This window comes from Sarcophilus harrisii, chromosome X (genome assembly GCF_902635505.1).
Source record: "Sarcophilus harrisii chromosome X, mSarHar1.11, whole genome shotgun sequence".
In the NCBI taxonomy this organism is placed as follows: Eukaryota; Metazoa; Chordata; class Mammalia; order Dasyuromorphia; family Dasyuridae; genus Sarcophilus; species Sarcophilus harrisii.
The window spans coordinates 16,547,158-16,554,687 of NC_045432.1; the positions used below are offsets into that span (position 1 = coordinate 16,547,158).

A 7,530-nucleotide genomic window follows, 5' to 3' on the forward strand; every position below is an offset into this window, starting at 1 on the left:
CAAAAATGTTTGTAGCAGCCCTTTCTGCAGTGGCAAGAAACTAGAAACTGAGTGGATGCCCCTCAATTGGAGAATGGCGGAACAAGTTATGGTATATAGATGTTATGGAATATTATTGTTCTATAAAAAATGATCATCAGGATAATTTCAGAGAGGTCTGGAGAGACTTACATGAACAGATGCTAAGTGAAATGAGCAGGACCAGGAGATCATTGTCCACGTCAATAACAAGATTATGTGAAGATCAATTGTGACAAATGTGGCTCTTTTCAGCAATGAGGTGATTCAAGGCAATTTCAGTAGATTTATGATGGAGAAAGCCATCTGCCAACAGATAGTGAGGCTGAATATGGATCAAAGCATAGTATTTCCACCTTTTTTGTTGTTCATTTGATTTTCTTCTTGTGTTTTTTCATTTTTATTTTATTTTTCTTAAACGCATGAAAAAATGTGAAAATATTTTTTAGAAGAATTGCATGTTTAACCTATATTGGATTACTTGCTGTCTGGGGGAGGGGATGGTGGGAAGGGAAGGAAAAATTTCGAATGTGAGGTTTTGCAAGGGAGTGCTAGGAACTATCTTTGTATTTATTTTGAAAAATAAAAAAAAACTTTTATTTAAAAAATGCCAAAGTCGCCCACTGCATTTTGAGCTATCTCCAGTCATCCTGATCTATACCTTGCTACTGGACCCAGATAGCTCCAGAGGAGAAAGTGAGTCTGGTGACTTTGCACAGCCCTCTGCCACTTAAATCCAAATCATCTGAATGTAATGGCATCACCTTCCTGATGGCATGGTCTTCTCCTAAAGTGAAGGACAAACAAAAGCAGATAACTGATGTTTTAGGGTTCTCCCAGCTTTCATATACATTGCTTTGTAGTACACTTCAAGTTAGGACCTTTGGTATTCCTCTCTCTCTCTCTGATATCCCTCCTTTTTTCTCTTTTCATTCTCTTCTCCATTGTTAGTCCAACTCCAGTCATTCTTCATAGTCAAATCCCATTGTTTCTGACCATTTCCTTTATCATCCTCAGAACAATACCTTCTTTCTCTATTCCGGTAAATCCCAACATTAACATTTAGGCTTTTACTCCTCTTCTATTTCTGGATTCTAAAGTCAGTATTTTTTTTAGCTCAAATATTCTATGCTCTATATGTCTTGCTTGATCTAAGAGTTTGGCTTGATTTTCAATTTAAAATTGGCACCTTCAGAAATGGAGTTCTAGTCCAAGCTTTCAGCCACCTTTAACACCCCCCACTGAAAAATATAAGTAGAAAATCAGATACTCAGTATTCTAAAGATCTTCCAAGTCATGACCTTTTGCATTTTTAGGCTACACCCTCTACTGATCTATATTTTAATTTTTACAAATTGATATCACAATTATTACAATTCATTGGAGCATTTCTCTTATCCTGATTTTGAAAAAAATCTGCTTCCTTTTCAGCCATCATTATAGCATACCTTATTGTTGTTGTTTTTGGTGAAGACAGATTCTACATAAATTGGAATGAATAATAACATCAGTAGTAGTCTTTACCAAAGAAAGTAGAACATGGAATTTATTTCTTTTAACATGCAGGGTTTTTGTATAAGTGGCTAGTCAAAAAATAAATAGTACTTTCATGACATATTTTAGTATTTTGTTTAAAGATTTGACCTTTCCTTTTAAATGTAAAATAAATTTATTTGGAATAAAAGATTGATCTCCTTAGAAAAATGTAACTTTCCCACAAACTGGGCAATATTTTAGCCAAGAGTATATAATAGCAAAAATTCTGGAATATTTTCTGTTCTAAGGTTCTTTGCAGATCACATGATTTACATTCTCAGAACCCCACTATCTTTAGTCTATGAAAGTTTTCAGGACAGTACAATCTGACCTTTAACTTCCAAGAGCTCTGCGTGCTCTGATCTAGCTTCTTCCAAGTGCTGCTACTTCTCTGCTTCTCTTCTCCATGGCTCCTCTAAGGCTTGACATTCTTTGAACTAAAATCCTCCTGTTTTGATAAATTACATTTTATATAATTTGTAAGTCTCGACATATCTTCCACTTTGTTTGAGGTAAGCAGGATTAAGTGACTTGTCCAGGGTCACAGAGTTAATGTTTTATGCCACATTTGAACTCGGATCCTCATTTTGGGGCCTTTGTTCTATTGCCCCACATCTCCCACTTTTATGTAGTCTAATGTATCTCTATATGGACATTCCAAATTTTTAGTTTAAAAAGATCCCAGGTTCTGCATTAGAAATGTTCATCAATGTCAGATATTCTAGGTTCTAAGTGGCCTCCCTGATCACATACTTTAGGTTCAATTTCCAGGGCCCATTGGGACACCGAGAGACTGAATCCTGAACTCGTAGCTGAGACATTATGTCTCCACCTTATCAACAACTTTGAACTGCCCCACATGAAGGGCTCTTGAAAGCCTCAAACTTCAGATCTATGCAAGGAATGAAATTTTTAGTTCTAAAGCTGTATCATGCTAAATTATGTCATTATGATTTTTATTTTTTATTTATTCAATTAGACTATATACATGGGTCAGGAGGTAAATCAGGCCAATTCTAACAGAGTTGTGATGGAGAGAGCAATCTGCCTCCAGAGAGAGGACTTTGGGGACTAAATGTGGATCACAACGTAGCATTTTCAACTTTTTGTTGATGTTTGCTTGTTTGTTTTTTTCTTTCTTTCTTATTTTTTCCCCTTTTCAATCTGATTTTTTCTTGTATAGCAAGATAAATGTGGAAATATGTTTAGAAGAATTGCATATGTTTAGCATATATTGAATTACTTGCTGTCTAAGGGAGTGGGAGATAGGGAGGGAGGGAGGGAGGGAGGGAGGGAGAAAAACCTGGAACACAAGATTTTGCAAAGGTGAAGGTTGAAAACTCTTTTTGCAAGTATTTTGAAAAATTAAAAAAAACTATTATAACATGTCTACCGAAGATGAGGATTTTAAAAGGGAAGTTGTCTCCCTTATAAACTCTTTAAATAACATGGAATCTTTTCATTTCAAAAATTCCCCCCTAGTAATTCTTACTAATAGGAAAAAAACAACCTCTACTGAAGAAAGAAATATATAAAACTGCATTTGTTTAGCTGTACAAAGCTTGTGCTTTGGAAGGGAGGGGAGAGGTTGGTTGGCAGGAAAAAATGATAGTAATCTCACTAAATTCTTTGAAAATATTCCCTGAAGAAACATTTTGACTTGGTTTGGTTTTAATTTCTATACTTCTTTTATCACTGATGCCAAACGTAATTATGCACTTTCAGAGGCAGTACTTATCCCTTAGTTAGAAAATTCTGGATTAACAAAGATCCTTACAAGATCCCAGGAAGACTTGAATGGAAATTCAGCCAAGGGGCTGATATTGTGGATTGTATGGCTGGAGCCTCCTGGAATCCATAAGGCTTTTTCTTTCCCTTTTTATATTGGAGGATTCTTCTGCTACACATGAATTATATCTCTACAAAATTTTAAAACAAACTAATTTCTCTTATAAGTCCTTAGCATATTGCACATTATTTAACTGCAATTGGGCATATTTTTGCTCCCTCAAAATATATTTAGGGGCAGCTAGTTGGTGCAGTCAGGAGGACCTCAGTTCAAATGTGCCCTCAGACACTTAACACTTCCTAGCTGTGTGACTCTGGACAAGTTACTTAACCCCAATAGCCTCAGCAAAAAAAAAAAAATAATAATAATAATAAAATAAAAAATAAAGGGGGGAAATGTGTGTGTGTGTGTGTGTGTGTGTGTGTTTATTTATTTAAAGTAAGCCTCTGATATTAGGACATTTTGAAGGCCAGTTCCAGAGCAGATCATTTTAGATTCTCCAAGTCCTTACATCTATGGTATATGGAAAATTGGAGGGCACTCTAGTTATGACATTTGGTGTTCTGTCTTCACTATCTGTATCCCTTCTTCTGGAGGCTCTCCTTCATCTCCCCCTTCTATTCTCTCTTTTAAAAGCAAGAAACCATTTTTAATTTTTGACCTTAAGGATTTTTTATTTGATTTAAACCAAAAGGAATTAAGATTACATTGCAGGATAACTTCAATGGACAAAAATTTCTTTATATACAAACAATTACGTTTTGTCAAGTGCTTTATAACAATCAAAATCCATACTCATACAGAATTTTTCTAACATTGTCTTCTTCAGTCCTAACTCTATCTGTAAAGGGAATTTTAGCAATCTACATATACAACAAGAAATACCCATAGTTACAGACACAATCATTTTTAAGTAGAACAAAAACACATGGAAAGGGTATGAATACAAATAGGACCACAGAATTCTAGATTTTAGAGCTAAAAAGGCTTTTGGAGATACTTGATTCACATTCTTTACTTGATAGATGACGAGAGGCCCAAAACAATTAAGTTTTCCAGGATCACACTGAATTAATGCAGAGTTAAGGATGAGAACCCCAGTTTTGATTCTGGGACTCCTTCTACTCACATGGGAAAAACTCCCTCAAAAAGTACTCAGTCAAAAACACTACATAAACAAAAGGGCCTCTTGTACTAGGAATGAGGATGCAGGATAGGAAGGGAATAAAATCCTATACATTAAAAAAAAAAGGCCTGAAACCGTCACTGGGAAAAATTAACTTTGGCACATTAGTGCTCAAACCCTGCTAACTTTATTGTGTAACAGTGCCCCCCCCCACAACCCCTCCACTGGCAAAAAAAAAAAAAAAAGAATGAGGGAGAGAAGAGCAAGTGAGCACTTATATTTCATTTTTCATATCTCTAACCCTACTAGTGAGTCACTTTTGGCAGCTGTTTCCTTGATGTTCCATGTAAACTCACATTTCCCCACAGGAATGAAGGATCACCATGTAGTATCAAGAGGGTAATAGTAGGATATACAGTAAATGGGGGGAAATTCTCCCTCCCTCCCCCATTCTGGCTTTCAGGGACAAATACACTGCAGTGAAAACAGAGACTGCAGGTATGTCATGGGGGACTTGGTTGATGGGTAATCTATAGAATACAGAGATTCACTCTTAATTTATATATTAGACAAACATTATTCAGATTATCATACAATGAAACAAAACACAGTTCCTATAATTGTCATAAATTTAAATGATGTGACAAGTTTCTATCAATATTCAAACAACAACAACACGGTTCAGAATTTGTAACTAGAAGACAGCTGCAGAACAGCATGCAGGACAGGGGTTTGGATGTGGCAAAAGGGTCGGGACAAGGAATGGACGGCTGGGCATACATCTCCACAGAATAGCATCACTCCCCCTCCCACTCTCCATCAGTCAGGCTCCTGCAGACCTCCAACTCTCTGTCCATATCCCTCTGCAAGAGGGGGAATGTCCAAGGGGAGAAAGAAGCAGCAGCTGCCCAGCACAGGACGTTCCCCTTCTATTCCAGGACGATACAATAATTATCATTGGTTTCAGCTTTTGTCGTGTTGAGAAGAAAACAAGCTTCCTCCTCAAAATTGCGGATCACCTGATTACTGACGAGCACATGGATTCCTTTCGGCCCCAATTTGTACATCTCGGTGATCTGAGCAGGAGAAATACCGAGAAGCTGAGCGATCTTCTCTATCAGCTCAACAGTTGTCAGTTCATCCAGATAGATGGCACGGTACACCAACAAAACGGCATTCGACTCTCCATTCTCATTTTTCTGCTGCTGTTGCACACTCAGCTGAAAGGATTTGTGACAAAGGTAGATTGTCAGCCTGGGCCTCACCAATCGCTCTTTTATGGTATTAAAGAATCGGATTCCATCAGCAGGGCCACAGATTTGGATAAAATCATGCCTGGTTAACTTCATCAAATCTGCGCCAGAGAAATTGGAGAGAAGCTCAGAGAAGGCAGAGAATCGGTTGCGCTGTAGCCACTGCTGAGTTTCCTGGGGGCTAGTGGTTGGCAGAAGTTTATCTGCAACTGGAAGGGATGGTTCTGGCTGGTGGTTTGGTGAACCGTTCTCTTCTCCAGTGGAAAAACTGCTGTGGGAACTGTTAAAGCCAGGGGAATGGGAATTGTTGGCATATGGCATCTCCACCCAGGGAGCGCATTCTGTGAATAGAGTCGTCTCACGGGAAGGATGGTACTCTTCCCTTTCACGAGGGCTTTTCTTCTCCATTTTCTCACAGTCCATTTTTTGCTTCTCCTCTGCTTCATCAGACTTGAAAACCTTGAGCTGACAGCTGCCCGAATGCAAGTATTCAGTGTATTCCCCGTTCTTATTCTCCTTGAAAGTGTCAATCTGAAGTCGGAATGCCACGTCCTTTTCTCCCCCAGGTTGTTTCACGGGGAACTCGGTACTGTTGCAGTGCACCTGAATAAACACGGATGTGCTCTTGGCAGCGGGATCCCACAGGAACTCCACGGTATTCAGCTGGGTCGGATTTGCCCAAGGGTCAGTCAGACCCACGGACATCGCCAGGTCTATGTCCAGGATTCTGTCCCCTGGCCTGTTCCATCTCCACCCGTCAAGCTGCTGCTGCTGCTCAGAGTACTGCAGTCCCCTGTCGTGGAACAGCAACCGGAACATACTCTTCACGAGCCTGCCACTGGCTTCTGCGGCTTCCCCGGCTTTCCTATTGTCCAGCATTCGGATCTCATAAGACTGCCCTTGCTTGAGATAGGTGAGCGTTTCATCCTGGAGCTTGACTGCAGGAGAGGTAGCAGCACAAAGCACGTACTGGAAGGGCATGATTTTATTGGCATCATCAGGTGGCAGCCGTGACTCTTCTTGTTTAAGCATGGACAATGCAACGACATCATTCATGCTGAAGGGCCCGGGTCCCAGCTCCTGGCCGATCCCGGACAGAGCGGCCTCAAAATCCCGCACCAGCCCGGACTCGATCTCCTTGTCTGCCTGCGACGGCTTCCGCGCCCCGGCCATCCCGCCTCCTTGCAAAGGGCCCCCTGCAGATACCTGCTTTACTTGCGCTAGGCAGAGGCTGCCCGGGCTCCGATGGGCACGGCGGGATGCAGGTCCGCTGGAACTGGAACGGCGGCTGCAGGTCCGCTTCAACTGAGGATGGGCGGGATGCAGGTCCGCAGCACTGAGGGTGGGAGGGGCGGCGGTTTGCAGGTCTGCTGCACCAAGGGGCGGAGGGATGCAGGTCCGCTACACCGGGGGTGGGGCGCAGGGGGGTTGACGGCGGGATGCAGGTCTGCTCCTTCGGGAGGAGGGGGGAGGTGTGGCAGGTTCGCTGTACCGAGGACGGCGGGACCGGGCCACGGTTAGAAGGACGTCCACTCACGAACCCCAACACTCAGCCTTCTGCGTCCGGCTGCCCAGCTGCGATTCCGAGCTCTGCAGTCTGGCTTCTGTCTCAGAGAAGGAGTGAGGCGGCTGGGGGCTCCTCCAGCGCAGACGCACTGAGGCCGGAAGTCCCCGCCCCTCCCGCCCACCCCAGGCTGCTGCCAGTCCCCGGCCCTGCCCCCCCCCTGACTAGCTCGAGCCGCAGGTCTCTGGGCTCCCCCCCCCTCCCCCTCCCCCTCCCCACCAGCATCCCCTCTCCTCTTCTCCCC

General features: G+C 42.1%; 1 pseudogene; it reads right to left on the reverse strand.

Annotated features, from left to right (window-relative positions):
• Positions 1–3,975: 3,975 nt before the first annotated feature.
• On the reverse strand, positions 3,976–7,119 carry LOC100925915 (annotated as a pseudogene).
• Positions 7,120–7,530: the final 411 nt, after the last annotated feature.